Source organism: Channa argus, unplaced genomic scaffold (assembly GCF_033026475.1).
Source record: "Channa argus isolate prfri unplaced genomic scaffold, Channa argus male v1.0 Contig090, whole genome shotgun sequence".
Lineage (NCBI taxonomy): Eukaryota > Metazoa > Chordata > Actinopteri > Anabantiformes > Channidae > Channa > Channa argus.
In genome coordinates, this window is record NW_027125309.1 from 32501 (window position 1) to 54608 (window position 22108).

The 22108-nt window shown below is 42.9% G+C and overlaps 7 non-coding genes across 7 annotated transcripts; 6 read left to right on the plus strand and 1 right to left on the minus strand.

Annotated features, from left to right (window-relative positions):
* Positions 1 to 4749: 4749 nt before the first annotated feature.
* On the minus strand, positions 4750 to 4821 carry trnaq-cug (transfer RNA glutamine (anticodon CUG)). The gene has a single exon. It is a non-coding gene; the product is annotated as a tRNA-Gln (tRNA).
* Positions 4822 to 5901: 1080 nt separating this feature from the next.
* trnal-cag (transfer RNA leucine (anticodon CAG)) lies at positions 5902 to 5984 on the plus strand. Its single transcript has one exon. It is a non-coding gene; the product is annotated as a tRNA-Leu (tRNA).
* A 2273-nt stretch (positions 5985 to 8257) lies between these two features.
* On the plus strand, positions 8258 to 8329 carry trnaq-uug (transfer RNA glutamine (anticodon UUG)). Its single transcript has one exon. It is a non-coding gene; the product is annotated as a tRNA-Gln (tRNA).
* Positions 8330 to 12918: 4589 nt separating this feature from the next.
* On the plus strand, positions 12919 to 13001 carry trnal-cag (transfer RNA leucine (anticodon CAG)). Its single transcript has one exon. It is a non-coding gene; the product is annotated as a tRNA-Leu (tRNA).
* Positions 13002 to 13342: 341 nt separating this feature from the next.
* On the plus strand, positions 13343 to 13414 carry trnaq-uug (transfer RNA glutamine (anticodon UUG)). Its single transcript has one exon. It is a non-coding gene; the product is annotated as a tRNA-Gln (tRNA).
* Positions 13415 to 14530: 1116 nt separating this feature from the next.
* trnal-cag (transfer RNA leucine (anticodon CAG)) lies at positions 14531 to 14613 on the plus strand. The gene has a single exon. It is a non-coding gene; the product is annotated as a tRNA-Leu (tRNA).
* A 341-nt stretch (positions 14614 to 14954) lies between these two features.
* On the plus strand, positions 14955 to 15026 carry trnaq-uug (transfer RNA glutamine (anticodon UUG)). The gene has a single exon. It is a non-coding gene; the product is annotated as a tRNA-Gln (tRNA).
* Positions 15027 to 22108: the final 7082 nt, after the last annotated feature.

The following is a 22108-nucleotide window of genomic DNA, read 5'->3' on the forward strand; positions in this document are numbered from 1 at the left end:
TCCTGGAAAAGTGGGTCCGCATCTGCCACAGGCCGTGCCAGCGCACTGCTGCATAAATTATACTCCCCACACGCACCCCTCCTCCTTATCTCTGCGTCCAAGTAGTCCTTCCAAATATAATCTGTCTTATCATATAGCCATTTTTTAAAAAGTTTCAGTCTTAAAGATACTAATTTGGTTTTCAAATCACAGAGATTCAAACCCCCTTTTGCGTATGGCCCAACTAGTGTCTTGTGAGCAATAGTGAAGGCCTTGCCTTTCCACAAGAAACCGCTGATAGCGCTGCACAGCCCGGACAGTACATCGCCCGGCAGGTGACAGACCTGCATGGCATAGACCAGCCCCGGCACTATTATGGAGTTTATAATGACCACTCTTCCCTTCAGCCCAAGACCTCTCATCTTCCACAGCCCAAGCCTGGACCTACACCACGCGAGCCTCTCCTCCCAGGTTTTGCGGACGCTGACCAGCGGCTGAGAATATATATCCCAAGTAGCTTGACCTCAGTCTCACCCCTTTTAAAATTCAGACCCACATCCCCTAGAGCAGACCCGGGCCCACAAATAAGGCTGGATTTCTCCCTATTAACTCGGGCTCCCGCCGCCTGCTCATATGCTTCAAGGTGCTTTAGCACCTGTTGTAAACTCTAACCATCCTTAACCATAATGCTTATATCATCCGCATACTGAGCTATTTTAAACTCATTACCTTTGGGAGATGTTATCCCCTTGATAAGCAGATCGGTTATAATGGATTGTGCAAGAGGCTCTGCTACAATTGCATATAGCATAGCAGACAGCGGACATCCCTGCCTCACTGATCTCTCTAGGGGGAAAGGATCTGTTAAGAGGCCGTTACATTTCACGACACTAGTAGCCCGGCTGTACAACAACTTCACCCATTCTCGAAAAATTGGGCCGAACCCAAAAACCCCCAGACATCCAAAGAGAAACTCATGACTGACCCTGTCAAATGCCTTCTCCAAATCAACACTGAGGTATATGCCCCCTGTCATCATTAGGTTTTCAAAAGACAACTTTGTTGACAGGATGCAGTCAGCAATATCCCTCCCAGGAATACTGTAAGTCTGGGTAGGCCCAATTATCGAGCCGATCACTCCTTTGAGCCTAAAACCCAGTACCTTAGTCAGGATCTTATAGTCAGTGTTGAGCAGGCTAATTGGTCTATAGTTTGCTAGGTCAGATTTTTCCCCTTTGTTTTTATACACTAGAGTGATCACTCCCCTCAGGAAGGACTCTGCGCACCTGCCCTCCTCCTGTATGGCCAAAAAAAGTCTGCAGAGGACAGGGGCCAGCAGGTGACTGAAATGCTGATAGAATTCAGCTGAGAGACCGTCCGAACCTGGGCTCCTTGATGTATTCAGGGCTAAGATTGCCTCTTTCACTTCTTCCAACTGGATGTTTTCATCACACAAAGCCGCATCCTCGTGACTGAGGGAGCAGCTAATTTTCCCAAGTACTTGATTTAACTTTATCTGTGATATCTTTTGCCTACTAAATAAATTGGAATAGAAATCTTGCACGGTTTGTAAAATATCCACTGAATCAGTATGTGTGTTACCCTCCGAGTCCTTTATTTCAGAAATATATGTTTTGGTCTGTTTCCTCTTTTCCAAACCCAGAAAAAATGCAGTACAGCGCTCACCTTTCAACATATGCTGCGCTTTGCTGCAGATCATTGCACCCCTGCATTTTCTCTCATCCAGCTGTCTCAACTGCTCCCTCAGCACAAGATACGTCTCCAACGGATGTCCACACCCAGCCTCAACCAACTCAAGCTCCTTTTTCAGGCGGTCCCTCAGCTCATCCTCCTCTCTTTTCTCTCTTTGTCTTTTCTCTCTGCTCAATGCGATGCAGCGCTTCTTGATTTTTAACTTAGTGCGCTCCCACCACTCAATGATGTCAACCACAAACTCACTTTGATCACATAGAGCAGAGAGAAAAGACTCCATTTTTGCTCTAAAAAATCCATCCTCTAAGAGGCTTGAATTAAAGCACCACAAGCCCCCATTCCTCTGCACCCTGCCCTCCCCTAGAGCCACTCTCAGAGAGGCATGATCACTCCAAGTGCAAAACTCATATTTACAGTTATTTAAAACCGTAACCAAACCTGACGCTAGCAAGCACAAATCTATTCTAGATTGTTTCAGCCTGCCCAACACCACTTGCCTGCGCGAATACGCACGGGTACCGGGGTTCAGTACTCTCCATGCATCCATCAAGTCACACTCTTCCATCCATTCAAACACAGCCGACCTACTAGTGTCATTCTTAAATTTATTGTTGACACCCACATCTATCCTAGCCAGTGTCACATTCCAGTCCCCTATCACCACCGAGCGATCATCTGTCCATCTTTTACAGCGCCTGAAAAAAACCCTCCTCTCTCCTTCACTATTTGGCCCATATAAATTCACAATTCTATATCTCTGACTCTGTTCAATTACATCAATCACCAGTAGCCTTCCCTGATCATCCTTAGCAATTTGCACGACACTCTCAAACAATCCAGGTTTTACAAAGATTGCTACCCCTGCAGTTTTGTCTGGGGAGAGAGAATAAAACAGATCCCCTCTCCAAAAGCACTTTATGCTTTTTATTATCTCAGAGGTCCACCTGCATTCCTGGACGCACAGGATGTCACACAGCATTTTCCCGCAAAGCTGTTCAATTCTCTCAATGTTTTTAAGACCATTCAAATTTTGAGAGAGAAGCAGCATTCCCAGAAAAAAAACTAAAATCGGCCCTGTCATTTTTTGGCATATTTCTTACCTTTATTTCTATACCCTCCCTCAGTTCCACTTGGCTTACCCTGCTGTGCCCTCTTCCTGACCTGTTTTACCCATTGGACATCCATCTCTAAATCTGAGTCCACGCTAGTAGCCTGGGGAGCCAGCAGGGCTACATCAGAAGTGGGTATTCGAGTGGTGGACTCTATTTCATTTCGAGAGTGAGGCTCATTCGGCTCAGGCCGGGGTGAGCCTAGCCAGCCCCCTTCAGGGCGACTCGCCGCATCCCCGCTCCAGTCCGCCAGCACATGATCCATACTGGATCCTAGCTCATCGACACCCTCATTTCTTATGCCCTCTTGCACCAACAAGTCAGCACTCTGTGACACCACCTCATCTCCAAGCTCATTCTCACTCTCTGTCTCGCTACCCAGGGCTGGCTCCTGTGCAGGCCTGACATTACTCCTCTCATCATCAGAGATGGAGTCCCGGTTTACCACCCCTTCCCCTTCACCTGCATTATGGCAATTACATTGCTCCGCTGGGGCATGGCACGCAACACACCTGTGCGCCCAGGCATCACACTCACGTGCATAATGACCCTGTTTATTGCATTGCATGTGAAAGCATGTGAAATCTGGGCAATCTCTAACTATATGCCCAGGCTGTAAACACATCCTACACACCTTAACCTGATTATTATGAATAACTCTGAAGTATTCTGGCCCTGTGGCCGTCATAAATTTTGAGGAATATGGTAATGACTGCACAGTTTCATTAAATTTAACTTTTACATATCTTGTTCCGTCCGCCACGTCAGTCCCAGGCCACAACCGTCTTTTAATAGGAGAGATTGCTCTCACTCCCCACACATCCAGTTTTTCTAAAATGTCCTCATCCGCAATATAGGCAGGCAAATTCAAAAATGACACCACCAATTCATCGATAACTAAAGTTTTTACCATCACCACTGCTCTACCCACTTTAAATCCATCTAAGAGTCTTTTCTTTCCAGCTTCGCTCTTGACCGTCACCTCATATTTATTCGGCCCCGTCTCCCGCAATGCAACGATGCCTCCACACACATCACGCATTGCTCTCAGCAGTTCCATTGTCTTAACTTTCTCTTCTCCCACCACCTCAGCCAATACAGTCAAGTCCCTATCATACCGCATTTCTTTCCGTGTCTCTGTCGCTCCACCCGGCTCCGAACGCGTGCTTACCCGTTCTCCCTGTTGTCTCTCATCTGCCGCCAAACAGTCATTCTCCATTCTCCGTCCAGGCCGCTCCTTTGCAATCTCCATTCTTTTCTCAATCTGCTTGACACCCTTATTCAGCGACTTCCTCGTCTCCTCCGCCAGCTCCAGCTCATTCCCTCTCAACGCGCTTTCCCCATAGACGCCACTTTTCTCCGTTTCCATTCTTCTCCTTCCGCTCTTTCCAGCCACTGTAAAACAAGCTTCTTCTTCTCGCATGCCTCTACCGTTCTCCATTATGAGCAGTCTATCAGAAATCGCGCGAAAAAGAAAACCCAAAAAAGTTCAAAAACTAGAAAACCACAAAAAATAAAGGCGCCCCCGAACGGAGAAACTCCGCCGGGGGGTTTCATAAAACTGTTGAATACAAACTCAAACGCACTAAACTGGATAGGCAAAACACTAATACGAAAACGAAAAATGCGCGACAAACACGAAGCAGCTCACATACGTGTCCCTTCCTGAAGCACACTGATTCAGAAAGACCACACCCCTGTCCTCCTCCGACAGAGATCAGCAGAGATATTTAGCTAAGAGTGTGTTTTTATTTTAAACCATCGTGCAGGCTTGGCCTCATTTCTGTGCCGGTATCAGTTTTTTTAGACTTGTCATGAGTGTTTAGTGCACATAGTATTCTGTTTCTGGAACAAGATGAGCTCCATGACAATGCCACTGTGAGTCTCCCAGTTGGTGGAGTAACCGAGTCACTCATTGCATCGAGAAAAGCTACAACCTGCCAACAGTAGGTCCCACCGAGATTTGAACTCGGATCGCTGGATTCAGAGTCCAGAGTGCTCACCATTACACCATGGAACCTTTCCACATTGCTAGCTTAATGTTGTTGAACAGGTTCTTCCACACAATTTGATTCATTTCATTATTGTCTCCAACTTGACAACTTGGAGATTAGGCTGATCATGTAGCAAACTAAAAAAATGTCAATACAAGGCGGTTTGGGTACATCTAAGCACTGTGTCACTTTTATCTCAAAGTGTGATGTTCATTGCATCTATCCAGATGCAATGTAACTTGTATAACATCAAAGTCTATGAATTCATCCAGGAAAGCAGCATTGGAGAATAGGTGGTTCCCCACCTTTGACTAATGTGGGAGAATGTGTTTTCCAAGTGTCAGCTGTTGTCCATAAAAACCAACATTTGTCAGAAGTGGGATTCAAACCCACGCCTCCAGGAGAGACTGCGACCTGAACGCAGCGCCTTAGACCGCTCGTGACAACAGAAGGTGGGGTTGTTTGGTACTCCAAAGAAATCCGAAAAGACAGCGTTTAGATTATGCGTAATTATTGTGAATCAAATGTGCAAATTCGTCATCAGCCTATCTCTTTATCAGTTCATCTGGAGATGCCCTGGTGTATAGGTAAGCACTCTGGACTGTGAATCCAGCAATCTGAGTTCAAATCACGGTGGGACCTGTTATAGTTTGGAAAGTTATAGTGTAGGATAATAAATGCAGGCAACTTTGGCAACAGTTCTTTCTGTTGTGCTCCATTCAATGACTCTAGTACTCTATCAAATTAAGGGGTTCAATTAATGTAATGCGATAATTGGATACTGGTTACTCTAAGAACTCTTTTTCTGGAGTTTGCTGAAAAAATGAATGCATATGTTAAACCTCCATGAATTGATGTCTTCCCAGCAAAGGGCAAAAGAACACCAATACCAGCTGATAGATGTGTAGTGGCTTAATCAACAAGCTCTTTTTTGCCTGAGACATCCCATACTTCACGCATCAATCACTGATGACCAGGGTCGCAATGAACTGATAAAGAGATAGGCTGATGACGAGTTTGCACATTTGATTCACAATAATTACGCATAATCTAAACGCTGTCTTTTCGGATTTCTTTGGAGTACCAAACGACCCCCCCCTTCTGTTGTCAGGATGGCCGAGCGGTCTAAGGCGCTGCGTTCAGGTCGCAGTCTCTCCTGGAGGCGTGGGTTCGAATCCCACTTCTGACAAATGTTGGATTTTATGGACAACAGCTGACACTTGGAAAACACATTCTCCCACATTAGTCAAAGGTGGGGAACCACCTATTCTCCAATGCTGCTTACCTGGATGAATTCATAGACTTTGATGTTATACAAGTTACAGTTCATCTGGATAGATGCAATGAACATCACACACAGAGGTAAGAGTGACACAGTGCTTAGATGTACCCAAACTTCCTTGTATTGACAACTTTATAGTTTGCTACATGATCACCCAATCTCCAAGTTGTCAATATGCACACAATAATGAAATGAATCAAATCGTCTGGAAGAAACTGTTCAACAAAAGTAGCCTAACAATGTGAAATGGTTCCATGTTGTAATGGGGAGCACTCTGGACTTTGAATCCAGTGATCTGAGTTCAAATCTCGGTGGAACCTACCGCTGGCTAGTTGTAGGTTTTTTTGCCCCAATGAGTGACTCAGTTACTCCACCAACTGGGAGACACACAGTGGCATTGTCAACGAGCTCATCTTGTTCCAGAGACATAGAGTACTTTGTGCAATCAACACTCATGGCAAGTGTTTAAAGAACTAATACAGGGAGAGAGATGAGGCAAAGGTTGCACAATGGTTTACGATAGACACACTCTTAAGTAAATATCCTTGCGGATCTCATTCAGATAATGCTAAAAACACATTTTGGGCATGAAGTGCGATCCCAGACACAATCCCAAATTCCTAATTTATAACCCGACCCCTCGTTTTCAAGTGCTTCCCTATTTTTGTGTTTCACCCCAAACAGAGTCATAAGGGCTAGTAGTTGAAATATCTCCCTGTGAAATGCAATAAGCCTTGAAACCCCTGTCAAGCATCAGAGTGTTCAGGACTGCTCAGTAAAACCACAGACTGTTACAACTGTTGTCTGTGTAACACTGTTCACATTTCCAGTGCGCATATTCTTCATTTGGCAGCATCTGGAGATTCCCTGGTGTATAGGTAAGCACTCTAGACTGTGAATCCAGCGATCTGAGTTCAAATTACGGTGGGACCTGTTATAGTGTAGGACGAATAAAACCAGCTCGTCATTTGAGCTGTGTTGCTGGTCTCAGGATTTAATGTGCAATAAATTTGGCAACAGTTCTTTCTGTTGTGCTCCATTCAATGACTCTAGTCATCAATGACTCTAGTACTCTATCAAATTACGGGGTTCAATTAATGGAATGCAATAATTGGATACTGGTTACTCTAAGAACTCTTTTTCTGGAGTTTGCTGAAAAAATGAATGCATATGTTAAAGCTCCATGAATTGATGTCTTCCCAGCAAAGGGCAGAAGAACACCAATACCAGCTGACAGATGTGTAGTGGCTTACTCAACAAGCTCTTTTTTGCCTGAGACATCCCATACTTCACGCATCAATCACTGATGGCCAGGGTCGCAATGAACTGATAAAGAGATAGGCTGATGACGAGTTTGCACATTTGATTCACAATAATTACGCATAATCTAAACGCTGTCTTTTCGGATTTTTTTGGAGTACCAAACAACCCCCCCTCCTGTTGTCAGGATGGCCGAGCGGTCTAAGGCGTATGTTGCTGGTCTCAGGATTTAATGTGCAATAAATGCAGGCAACTTTGGCAACAGTTCTTTCTGTTGTGCTCCATTCAATGACTCTAGTACTCTATCAAATTACGGGGTTCAATTAATGGAATGCAATAATTGGATACTGGTTACTCTAAGAACTCTTTTTCTGGAGTTTGCTGAAAAAATGAATGCATATGTTAAAGCTCCATGAATTGATGTCTTCCCAGCAAAGGGCAGAAGAACACCAATACCAGCTGACAGATGTGTAGTGGCTTACTCAACAAGCTCTTTTTTGCCTGAGACATCCCATACTTCACGCTGCGTTCAGGTCGCAGTCTCTCCTGGAGGCGTGGGTTCGAATCCCACTTCTGACAAATTTTGGATTTTAGGGACAACAGCTGACACTTGCAAAACACATTCTCCCACATTAGTCAAAGGTGGGGAGCCACCGATTCTCCAATGCTGCTTACCTGGATGAATTCATAGACTTTGATGTTATACAAGTTACAGTTCATCTGGATAGATGCAATGAACATCACACACAGAGATAAGAGTGACACAGTGCTTAGATGTACCCAAACTTCCTTGTATTGGCAATTTTATAGTTTGCTACATGATCACCCAATCTCCAAGTTGTCAATATGCACACAATACTGAAATGAATCAAATCGTCTGGAAGAAACTGCTCAACAAAAGTAGCCTAACAATGTGTAATGGTTCCATGGTGTAATGGTGAGCACTCTGGACTTTGAATCCAGTGATCCGAGTTCAAATCTCGGTGGAACCTACCGCTGGCTAGTTGTAGGTTTTTTTGCCCCAATGAGTGACTCAGTTACTCCACCAACTGGGAGACACACAGTGGCATTGTCAACGAGCTCATCTTGTTCCAGAGACATAGAGTACTTTGTGCAATCAACACTCATGGCAAATGTTTAAAGAACTAATACAGGGAGAGAGATGAGGCAAAGGTTGCACAATGGTTTACGATAGACACACTCTTAAGTAAATATCCTTGCGGATCTCATTCAGATAATGCTAAAAACACATTTTGGGCATGAAGTGCGATCCCAGACACAATCCCAAATTCCTAATTTATAACCCGACCCCTCGTTTTCAAGTGCTTCCCTATTTTTGTGTTTCACCCCAAACAGAGTCATAAGGGCTAGTAGTTGAAATATCTCCCTGTGAAATGCAATAAGCCTTGAAACCCCTGTCAAGCATCAGAGTGTTCAGGACTGCTCAGTAAAACCACAGACTGTTACAACTGTTGTCTGTGTAACACTGTTCACATTTCCAGTGCGCATATTCTTCATTTGGCAGCATCTGGAGATTCCCTGGTGTATAGGTAAGCACTCTAGACTGTGAATCCAGCGATCTGAGTTCAAATCAACAAGAGGAGTTAATCATAATAACCTAATAAAAGTTAAGACTACTCCTCTTACAGAACAAAACCCCAAAACTATTAAATGTGGATTATTAAATATCAGATCTCTCTCTTCTAAATCTCTGTTAGTAAATGACTTTTTAAGTGATCATCAATTCGATTTATTTTGTCTCACTGAAACTTGGTTGCAGCAGGAAGAATATGTCAGTTTAAATGAGTCAACACCCCCAAGTCATATTAATTATCATGTTCCTAGAAGCACAGGCCGAGGTGGAGGAGTTGCAGCAATCTTCCATTCTAGCTCATCAATAAACCCTAGACCTAAACATAGTTATAACTCATTTGAAAGCCTTACTCTTAGCCTTTCACACCCAAACTGGAAAACTCAAAAACCACTATTATTTGTTATCGTGTACCGTCCTCCAGTCCCTTATTCAGAGTTTTTGATTGAATTTTCTGATTTTCTATCTGATTTAGTGCTTAGTACAGATAAAGTCATTATAGTGGGTGACTTTAACATTCATGTAGATGCTGACAGTAACTGCCTGAGCACTGCGTTTAATTCATTATTAGATTCAATTGGTTTTTCCCAAAATGTAAATAAACCCACTTACTGTTTTAGTCACACGTTAGACCTTGTCCTTACGTATGGAATTTCCTCACAACTCTCTTCTGTCTTACCATTTTTTAATAACATTTGAATTTACAATAACAGACTATATAGCAGTTATAAAACTGAAAAATTCCACTATAGCAGATGCTTAAGTGAAAAAGCTGTCAACAAATTTAAAGAAATTATTTCTTCATCATTTGCTTCACCATATGTTAATACAATGGAAAGTAGTCTCCTTAATGTTACTCCTGCACAAGTAGATTATCTTGTTGACAATTCTGCAGCCTCACTACGTACAATACTCGATAGTGTTGCCCCTCTAAAAAAGAAGGCAGTAAACCAGCAGAGGCGATCTCCATGGTATAGTTCACAAACACGCAACTTAAAACAGGAAACATGAAAGTTAGAAAGGAAGTGGCGTTCCAGAAAGTTAGAAGAATCTCATTTAGCCTGGAAAAATAGTTTAAAAATGTACAAAAAAGCTCTCAGTGATGCCAGAACAGCATATTATTCATCATTAATAGAAGAAAACAAGAACAACCCCCGGTTTCTGTTCAGCACTGTAGCCAGGCTGACTAAGAGCCATAGTTCTGTTGAGCCTAGTTTTCCCTTAACTTTGAGCAGCAATGACTTCATGACCTTCTTTATGAATAAAATTGTAGCTATTAGAGAACGAATTCACCAGATCCTCCCCCCAAAAATTACAGATAGATCTTCATGTACAGCAGTGCTAGAGTCATCGATAAGGCCCCAATCCCTGTTAGACTGCTTTTTACCCATAGATCTCTCTGAGCTAACTTCAATTATTAACTCATCTAAACCAACAACCTGTCTGCTAGACCCTATTCCAACTAAGCTGCTCAAGGAAGTTTTGCCCTTAATAGATGCATTCATATTAGATATCATAAATCCATCTTTAGAAACAGGCTATGTACCACAGGCCTATAAGGTAGCTGTTATTAAACCATTACTTAAAAAACCCTGTCTTGACCCAGGTGTTTTAGCCAATTACAGACCAATATCTAATCTCCCCTTTATTTCTAAAATAATTGAAAAAGTAGTCGCAAAACAATTATGTGATCACCTTCATAGGAATAATTTGTATGAAGACTTTCAGTCAGGATTTAGAGTTCATCATAGTACAGAAACAGCACTGGTAAAAGTCACCAACGATCTTCTCATGGCCTCAGATACTGGACTCATCTCTATACTTGTTCTGTTAGATCTTAGTGCTGCATTTGATACCATTGATCATAACATTTTATTACAGAGACTGGAACATGAAATTGGAATTACAGGAACTGCACTAGGTTGGTTTAAATCTTATCTATCTGATAGATTTCAATTTGTTCATGTTAATGATGAATCCTCCATGCACACAAAGGTTAGCTATGGAGTTCCACAAGGCTCTGTGTTAGGACCAATACTTTTTACTTTATATGTGTCTCCTTTAGGCAACATTATTAGAAAACACTCCATAAATTTCCACTGTTATGCTGATGATACCCAGCTATATTTATCTATGGAACCAGATGAAAATAATCAGGTAATAAAGCTTCAAGCATGCCTACAAGACATAAAGGCCTGGATGTCCCACAATTTTTTACTTTTAAACTCAGACAAAACTGAAGTCATAGTATTTGGGCCCAAAAATCTCAGAGATATGATGTCCAACCATATTGTTACACTAGATGGCATAAGTCTGGCCTCCAGTACTACTGCAAGGAACCTTGGAGTTATGTTTGATCAGGATCTGTCCTTTAACTCACATATAAAACAAATCTCTAGAACAGCCTTCTTCCACCTACAGAACATTGCCAAAATTAGGAGCATCCTGTTTCAAAGTGATGCCGAAAAACTGGTCCATGCATTTGTTACCTCTAGGTTGGACTACTGTAATTCCCTACTTTCAGGATGCCCCAGTAACTCCCTAAAGAGCCTGCAATTAATCCAAAATGCTGCAGCAAGAGTGCTGACTGGAACTAGCAAGAGGGATCATATTTCACCTTCACTAGCTTCTCTCCATTGGCTTCCAATTAAATGTAGAATAGAATTTAAAACCCTGCTTCTTACATATAAAGCTCTGAATGGTCAGGCTCCATCATATATAGAAGACCTCATAGCACCACATCATCCCAGTAGACCACTTCGCTCTCAGAATGCAGGCCTACTTGTGGTTCCCAGAATTTCCAAAAGTAGAATGGGAGGTAGAGCCTTTAGCTATCAAGCTCCTCTCTTGTGGAACCAGCTCCCAGTTCACATTGGGGAAACAGACACCCTCTCTACTTTTAAGTCTAGGCTTAAAACCTTCCTTTTTAATAAAGCATATAGTTAGTTATAGTTATGCTGCCATAGGCTTAGACTGCTGGGGGACCCACCCCCCAATGCACTGAGCTCCTTTCCTCCTCTTGACCTCTCTCCTCTCCTCTCATCCCGCAATTGTCACCACTGTATGTCATTAACTCTGTGTGTTCTCTCCCGTAGTTGTCTTTGTCCTCCTCTGTCCCCTTCTCTCTGTCCCTTTCTGCAGGTGTCCCCCGGCTTTGAAGCTGTGTGTCTTCCAGCGTGAAGCTACTGGTCCTACCAATCTGCCCGATGTTTTGTTAATGCTTTCCACTCACCCCAACCGGTCGAGGCAGATGGCCGTCCACCCTGAGCCTGGTTCTGCTGGAGGTTTCTTCCGTTAAAGGGAGTTTTTCCTCTCCACTGTTGCCTATGGCTTGCTCCAGGGGGAATTGTTGGGTTCTCTTTATATATCTTTATAATCTTGACTTTATTCTGTAAAGTGCCCTGAGATGACTTTGTTGTGAATTGGCGCTATATAAATAAAGTTGAATTGAATTGAATTGAATTGAATTGAAATCACGGTGGGACCTGTTATAGTGTAGAACGAATAAAACCAGCTTGTCCTTTGAGCTGTGTTGCTGGTCTCAGGATTTAATGTGCAATAAATGCAGGCAACTTTGGCAACAGTTCTTTCTGTTGTGCTCCATTCAATGACTCTAGTACTCTATCAAATGACGGGGTTCAATTAATGTAATGCAATAATTGGATACTGGTTACTCTAAGAACTCTTTTTCTGGAGTTTGCTGAAAAAATGAATGCATATGTTAAAGCTCCATGAATTGATGTCTTCCCAGCAAAGGGCAGAAGAACGACAATACCAGCTGACAGATGTGTAGTGGCTTAATCAACAAGCTCTTTTTTGCCTGAGACATCCCATACTTCACGCATCAATCACTGATGGCCAGGGTAGCAATGAACTGATAAAGAGAAAGGCTGATGACGAGTTTGCACATTTGATTCACAATAATTACGCATAATCTAAACGCTGTCTTTTCGGATTTCTTTGGAGTACCAAACAACCCCCCCTTCTGTTGTCAGGATGGCCGAGCGGTCTAAGGCGCTGCGTTCAGGTCGCAGTCTCTCCTGGAGGCGTGGGTTCGAATCCCACTTCTGACAAATGTTTGATTTTAGGGACAACAGCTGACACTTGGAAAACACATTCTCCCACATTAGTCAAAGGTGGGGAACCACCTATTCTCCAATGCTGCTTACCTGGATGAATTCATAGACTTTGATGTTATACAAGTTACAGTTCATCTGGATAGATGCAATGAACATCACACACAGAGATAAGAGTGACACAGTGCTTAGATGTACCCAAACTTCCTTGTATTGACAATTTTATAGTTTGCTACATGATCACCCAATCTCCAAGTTGTCAATATGCACACAATAATGAAATGAATCAAATCGTCTGGAAGAAACTGTTCAACAAAAGTAGCCTAACAACGTGAAATGGGTCCATGGTGTAATGGGGAGCACTCTGGACTTTGAATCCAGTGATCTGAGTTCAAATCTCGGTGGAACCTACCGCTGGCTAGTTGTAGGTTTTTTTGCCCCAATGAGTGACTCAGTTACTCCACCAACTGGGAGACACACAGTGGCATTGTCAACGAGCTCATCTTGTTCCAGAGACATAGAGTACTTTGTGCAATCAACACTCATGGCAAGTGTTTAAAGAACTAATACAGGGAGAGAGATGAGGCAAAGGTTGCACAATGGTTTACGATAGACACACTCTTAAGTAAATATCCTTGCGGATCTCATTCAGATAATGCTAAAAACACATTTTGGGCATGAAGTGCGATCCCAGACACAATCCCAAATTCCTAATTTATAACCCTACCCCTCGTTTTCAAGTGCTTCCCTATTTTTGTGTTTCACCCCAAACAGAGTCATAAGGGCTAGTAGTTGAAATATCTCCCTGTGAAATGCAATAAGCCTTGAAACCCCTGTCAAGCATCAGAGTGTTCAGGACTGCTCAGTAAAACCACAGACTGTTAAAACTGTTGTCTGTGTAACACTGTTCACATTTCCAGTGCACACATTCTTCATTTGGCAGCATCTGGAGATTCCCTGGTGTATAGGTAAGCACTCTGGACTGTGAATCCAGCGATCTGAGTTCAAATCACGGTGGGACCTGTTATAGTGTAGAACGAATAAAACCAGCTTGTCCTTTGAGCTGTGTTGCTGGTCTCAGGATTTAATGTGCAATAAATGCAGGCAACTTTGGCAACAGTTCTTTCTGTTGTGCTCCATTCAATGACTCTAGTACTCTATCAAATTAAGGGGTTCAATTAATGTAATGCAATAATTGGATACTGGTTACTCTAAGAACTCTTTTTCTGGAGTTTGCTGAAAAAATGAATGCATATGTTAAAGCTCCATGAATTGATGTCTTCCCAGCAAAGGGCAAAAGAACACCAATACCAGCTGATAGATGTGTAGTGGCTTAATCAACAAGCTCTTTTTTGCCTGAGACATCCCATACTTCACACATCAATCACTGATGGCCAGGGTAGCAATGAACTGATAAAGAGATAGGCTGATGACGAGTTTGCACATTTCATTCACAATAATTACGCATAATCTAAACGCTGTCTTTTCGGATTTCTTTGGAGTACCAAACAACCCCCCCTTCTGTTGTCAGGATGGCCGAGCGGTCTAAGGCGCTGTGTTCAGGTTGCAGTCTCTCCTGGAGGCGTGGGTTCGAATCCCACTTCTGACAAATGTTTGATTTTAGGGACAACAGCTGACACTTGGAAAACACATTCTCCCACATTAGTCAAAGGTGGGGAACCACCTATTCTCCAATGCTGCTTACCTGGATGAATTCATAGACTTTGATGTTATACAAGTTACAGTTCATCTGGATAGATGCAATGAACATCACACACAGAGATAAGAGTGACACAGTGCTTAGATGTATCCAAACTTCCTTGTATTGACAATTTTATAGTTTGCTACATGATCACCCAATCTCCCAGTTGTCAATATGCACACAATAATGAAATGAATCAAATCGTCTGAAAGAAACTGCTCAACAAAAGTAGCCTAACAATGTGAAATGGTTCCATGGTGTAATGGTGAGCACTCTGGACATTGAATCCAGTGATCCGAGTTCAAATCTCGGTGGAACCTACCGCTGGCTAGTTGTAGGTTTTTTTGCCCCAATGAGTGACTCAGTTACTCCACCAACTGGGAGACACACAGTGGTATTGTCAACGAGCTCATCTTGTTCCAGAGACATAGAGTACTTTGTGCAATCAACACTCATGGCAAGTGTTTAAAGAACTAATACAGGGAGAGAGATGAGGCAAAGGTTGCACAATGGTTTACGATAGACACACTCTTAAGTAAATATCCTTGCGGATCTCATTCAGATAATGCTAAAAACACATTTTGGGCATGAAGTGCGATCCCAGACACAATCCCAAATTCCTAATTTATAACCCTTCCCACTCGTTTTCAAGTGCTTCCCTATTTTTGTGTTTCACCCCAAACAGAGTCATAAGGGCTAGTAGTTGAAATATCTCCCTGTGAAATGCAATAAGCCTTGAAACCCCAGTCAAGCATCAGAGTGTTCAGGACTGCTCAGTAAAACCACAGACTGTTACAACTGTTGTCTGTGTAACACTGTTCACATTTCCAGTGCGCATATTCTTCATTTGGCAGCATCTGGAGATTCCCTGGTGTATAGGTAAGCACTCTGGACTGTGAATCCAGCGATCTGAGTTCAAATTACGGTGGGACCTGTTATAGTGTAGGACGAATAAAACCAGCTCGTCCTTTGAGCTGTGTTGCTGGTCTCAGGATTTAATGTGCAATAAATGCAGGCAACTTTGGCAACAGTTCTTTCTGTTGTGCTCCATTCAATGACTCTAGTACTCTACCAAATGACGTGGTTCAATTAATGTAATGCAATAATTGGATACTGGTTACTCTAAGAACTCTTTTTCTGGAGTTTGCTGAAAAAATGAATGCATATGTTAAAGCTCTATGAATTGATGTCTTCCCAGCAAAGGGCAGAAAAACACCAATACCAGCTGACAGATGTGTAGTGGCTTAATCAACAAGCTCTTTTTTGCCTGAGACATCCCATACTTCACGCATCAATCACTGATGGCAAGGGTAGCAATGAACTGATAAAGAGATAGGCTGATGACGAGTTTGCACATTTCATCCATCAAGAGCGGAAGGAGAAGAATGGAAACGGAGAAAAGTGGCGTCTATGGGGAAAGCGCGTTGAGAGGGAATGAGCTGGAGCTGGCGGAGGAGACGAGGAAGTCGCTGAATAAGGGTGTCAAGCAGATTGAGAAAAGAATGGAGATTGCAAAGGAGCGGCCTGGACGGAGAATGGAGAATGACTGTTTGGCGGCAGATGAGAGACAACAGGGAGAACGGGTAAGCACGCGTTCGGAGCCGGGTGGAGCGACAGAGACACGGAAAGAAATGCGGTATGATAGGGACTTGACTGTATTGGCTGAGGTGGTGGGAGAAGAGAAAGTTAAGACAATGGAACTGCTGAGAGCAATGCGTGATGTGTGTGGAGGCATCGTTGCATTGCGGGAGACGGGGCCGAATAAATATGAGGTGACGGTCAAGAGCGAAGCTGGAAAGAAAAGACTCTTAGATGGATTTAAAGTGGGTAGAGCAGTGGTGATGGTAAAAACTTTAGTTATCGATGAATTGGTGGTGTCATTTTTGAATTTGCCTGCCTATATTGCGGATGAGGACATTTTAGAAAAACTGGATGTGTGGGGAGTGAGAGCAATCTCTCCTATTAAAAGACGGTTGTGGCCTGGGACTGACGTGGCGGACGGAACAAGATATGTAAAAGTTAAATTTAATGAAACTGTGCAGTCATTACCATATTCCTCAAAATTTATGACGGCCACAGGGCCAGAATACTTCAGAGTTATTCATAATAATCAGGTTAAGGTGTGTAGGATGTGTTTACAGCCTGGGCATATAGTTAGAGATTGCCCAGATTTCACATGCTTTCACATGCAATGCAATAAACAGGGTCATTATGCACGTGAGTGTGATGCCTGGGCGCACAGGTGTGTTGCGTGCCATGCCCCAGCGGAGCAATGTAATTGCCATAATGCAGGTGAAGGGGAAGGGGTGGTAAACCGGGACTCCATCTCTGATGATGAGAGGAGTAATGTCAGGCCTGCACAGGAGCCAGCCCTGGGTAGCGAGACAGAGAGTGAGAATGAGCTTGGAGATGAGGTGGTGTCACAGAGTGCTGACTTGTTGGTGCAAGAGGGCATAAGAAATGAGGGTGTCGATGAGCTAGGATCCAGTATGGATCATGTGCTGGCGGACTGGAGCGGGGATGCGGCGAGTCGCCCTGAAGGGGGCTGGCTAGGCTCACCCCGGCCTGAGCCGAATGAGCCTCACTCTCGAAATGAAATAGAGTCCACCACTCGAATACCCACTTCTGATGTAGCCCTGCTGGCTCCCCAGGCTACTAGCGTGGACTCAGATTTAGAGATGGATGTCCAATGGGTAAAACAGGTCAGGAAGAGGGCACAGCAGGGTAAGCCAAGTGGAACTGAGGGAGGGTATAGAAATAAAGGTAAGAAATATGCCAAAAAATGACAGGGCCGATTTTAGTTTTTTTTCTGGGAATGCTGCTTCTCTCTCAAAATTTGAATGGTCTTAAAAACATTGAGAGAATTGAACAGCTTTGCGGGAAAATGCTGTGTGACATCCTGTGCGTCCAGGAATGCAGGTGGACCTCTGAGATAATAAAAAGCATAAAGTGCTTTTGGAGAGGGGATCTGTTTTATTCTCTCTCCCCAGACAAAACTGCAGGGGTAGCAATCTTTGTAAAACCTGGATTGTTTGAGAGTGTCGTGCAAATTGCTAAGGATGATCAGGGAAGGCTACTGGTGATTGATGTAATTGAACAGAGTCAGAGATATAAAATTGTGAATTTATATGGGCCAAATAGTGAAGGAGAGAGGAGGGTTTTTTTCAGGCGCTGTAAAAGATGGACAGATGATCGCTCGGTGGTGATAGGGGACTGGAATGTGACACTGGCTAGGATAGATGTGGGTGTCAACAATAAATTTAAGAATGACACTAGTAGGTCGGCTGTGTTTGAATGGATGGAAGAGTGTGACTTGATGGATGCATGGAGAGTACTGAACCCCGGTACCCGTGCGTATTCGCGCAGGCAAGTGGTGTTGGGCAGGCTGAAACAATCTAGAATAGATTTGTGCTTGCTAGCGTCAGGTTTGGTTACGGTTTTAAATAACTGTAAATATGAGTTTTGCACTTGGAGTGATCATGCCTCTCTGAGAGTGGCTCTAGGGGAGGGCAGGGTGCAGAGGAATGGGGGCTTGTGGTGCTTTAATTCAAGCCTCTTAGAGGATGGATTTTTTAGAGCAAAAATGGAGTCTTTTCTCTCTGCTCTATGTGATCAAAGTGAGTTTGTGGTTGACATCATTGAGTGGTGGGAGCGCACTAAGTTAAAAATCAAGAAGCGCTGCATCGCATTGAGCAGAGAGAAAAGACAAAGAGAGAAAAGAGAGGAGGATGAGCTGAGGGACCGCCTGAAAAAGGAGCTTGAGTTGGTTGAGGCTGGGTGTGGACATCCGTTGGAGACGTATCTTGTGCTGAGGGAGCAGTTGAGACAGCTGGATGAGAGAAAATGCAGGGGTGCAATGATCCGCAGCAAAGCGCAGCATATGTTGAAAGGTGAGCGCTGTACTGCATTTTTTCTGGGTTTGGAAAAGAGGAAACAGACCAAAACATATATTTCTGAAATAAAGGACTCGGAGGGTAACACACATACTGATTCAGTGGATATTTTACAAACCGTGCAAGATTTCTATTCCAATTTATTTAGTAGGCAAAAGATATCACAGATAAAGTTAAATCAAGTACTTGGGAAAATTAGCTGCTCCCTCAGTCACGAGGATGCGGCTTTGTGTGATGAAAACATCCAGTTGGAAGAAGTGAAAGAGGCAATCTTAGCCCTGAATACATCAAGGAGCCCAGGTTCGGACGGTCTCTCAGCTGAATTCTATCAGCATTTCAGTCACCTGCTGGCCCCTGTCCTCTGCAGACTTTTTTTGGCCATACAGGAGGAGGGCAGGTGCGCAGAGTCCTTCCTGAGGGGAGTGATCACTCTAGTGTATAAAAACAAAGGGGAAAAATCTGACCTAGCAAACTATAGACCAATTAGCCTGCTCAACACTGACTATAAGATCCTGACTAAGGTACTGGGTTTTAGGCTCAAAGGAGTGATCGGCTCGATAATTGGGCCTACCCAGACTTACAGTATTCCTGGGAGGGATATTGCTGACTGCATCCTGTCAACAAAGTTGTCTTTTGAAAACCTAATGATGACAGGGGGCATATACCTCAGTGTTGATTTGGAGAAGGCATTTGACAGGGTCAGTCATGAGTTTCTCTTTGGATGTCTGGGGGTTTTTGGGTTCGGCCCAATTTTTCGAGAATGGGTGAAGTTGTTGTACAGCCGGGCTACTAGTGTCGTGAAATGTAACGGCCTCTTAACAGATCCTTTCCCCCTAGAGAGATCAGTGAGGCAGGGATGTCCGCTGTCTGCTATGCTATATGCAATTGTAGCAGAGCCTCTTGCACAATCCATTATAACCGATCTGCTTATCAAGGGGATAACATCTCCCAAAGGTAATGAGTTTAAAATAGCTCAGTATGCGGATGATATAAGCATTATGGTTAAGGATGGTGAGAGTTTACAACAGGTGCTAAAGCACCTTGAAGCATATGAGCAGGCGGCGGGAGCCCGAGTTAATAGGGAGAAATCCAGCCTTATTTGTGGGCCCGGGTCTGCTCTAGGGGATGTGGGTCTGAATTTTAAAAGGGGTGAGACTGAGGTCAAGCTACTTGGGATATATATTTGTCCTCAGCCGCTGGTCAGCGTCCGCAAAACCTGGGAGGAGAGGCTCGCGTGGTGTAGGTCCAGGCTTGGGCTGTGGAAGATGAGAGGTCTTGGGCTGAAGGGAAGAGTGGTCATTATAAACTCCATAATAGTGCCGGGGCTGGTCTATGCCATGCAGGTCTGTCACCTGCCGGGCGATGTACTGTCCGGGCTGTGCAGCGCTATCAGCGGTTTCTTGTGGAAAGGCAAGGCCTTCACTATTGCTCACAAGACACTAGTTGGGCCATACGCAAAAGGGGGTTTGAATCTCTGTGATTTGAAAACCAAATTAGTATCTTTAAGACTGAAACTTTTTAAAAAATGGCTATATGATAAGACAGATTATATTTGGAAGGACTACTTGGACGCAGAGATAAGGAGGAGGGGTGCGTGTGGGGAGTATAATTTATGCAGCAGTGCGCTGGCACGGCCTGTGGCAGATGCGGACCCACTTTTCCAGGAGGCCGCTGAGGCGTGGGTTCAGGTCTTGCCACATCTAGAGTGCAAATTGATTTCGAAAGCAGATGTACTTAAGCAACCAATCTTTGGTAACCCGCGTTTCGGTGGCCGGGAGAGATTCCTGGTTAGCCGGGGTGCCTTAAATGGGGTGTTTCACCAAATTGGGGATGTTCTGGACCAGACAGGGGCCTTAAACCCTCTGGAAGTCCTTAAAAAAGTAAGAAGGACAGGTGTGAACATCAGATGGGCCAAGGTGTTACATTTCTGTACAGATATCTGTCGGAGAATGCCACTGGAATGGAGGGAGAAGTTGCAGGAAGCAGATGGTGAGCTGGTGGGGGATGGCAGAATTGATTTTTCACTCTCCTGTGATCTCAAAAATAGGGATTTCAAAGATTTACAGTCAAAATTTTGGTACAAGGTTCTAATTGACAAAATATTCAAACAGCCCACAGCAAACTCCTCATGGTCTCATGTGTTCCCCACCCGACCCACTTCTACAATCTGGACTAATATGCATGATAAATGGCTCCCCCCCTGCGATAGCCAATTCAAATTTCAGACTGCGTCACAGGAGAGTGCTTGTCTCTGTTGTCCTACACCAGATCAGTAAGCACACATATGTGAGAACATGTGCGGTCTGCGGGATGGAGGATGAGGATTTTAATCACTTGTTGTTGTGCTGAGCGGTCACACAAAAATTCAGGAATTGGGTAAAAAGTTTATTAAGAAATAAGTGTAAGGTGACTGGTTTGGAAGGTGAGGCATGGGATTGGGTGTGGTGTTTTGGGTTAGAGAAGGGACATACAAAAATAAATGTGGGGTTAGTGAATTTCTTGTTGAGTGTAGCTCGTCATGTTGTGTATATAGCCAGGAATTATGCATTGTATGAAGGGAAAAAGATGAAGAGGGTGTTGATTTTTCAAAATATGGTGTCACATTATTTGAGTATTCTGTTTTCGGTTGATAATGAGGGGTTTCTCATTAAATGGGGGGTAAAAAATGATTTATGTGTGTTAGATGGGGAGGGTAGATTGCACTTTGATTTTGGGTGAATTTTATTGACCTATTATTGTATGTGTATTTGTATGTATGTATGTGTGTGTATATATATATGTGTTTATGTATGTATATATATATGTATGTATATATATATGTATATGTATATGTGTGTGTATGTATATGTATATGTATATATATATATATATATATGGGTATGTGTATGTGTATATGAATGTATATGTGTATAATGTATGTGTGTGTGTGTTTGTATATATGTTTGTATGTATAATATGTATATATATAGGTATGGATATATATAGAGAGGTATATGTGTGTAAAAGTATGGGTATTTATATATATGTGTATGTATATGTATATATATATATATGTATATATATATATATATATATATATATATGTGTGTGTGTGTGTGTGTGTGTGTGTGTGTATATATGTATATATGTATATGTATATATATGTATATGTATATATGTGTATATATATGTGTGTGTGTGTGTGTATATGTATGTGTGTGTATATATATATGTGTGTATATATATGTATAGATATATAGATATATATGGGTATATATAGATATATATAGATAGATAGATATATGACATGTTTACAATGTGTGGTTATGGTTATCCCCCTATATTTATAAATATATGTATTTACATTAGAGAAATAGATCTTGATTTAAGTTGTTTAATTTAGTTGAAAGGACTATGGATGTAATGTTTTGTTTACTTATCTCTGTATATACCTAATTTCTTTTTGTAAAGTGTATTTTTGATAATAAAAAGATAAAAAAAAAAAAATGATGAGCACTCTGGACTTTGAA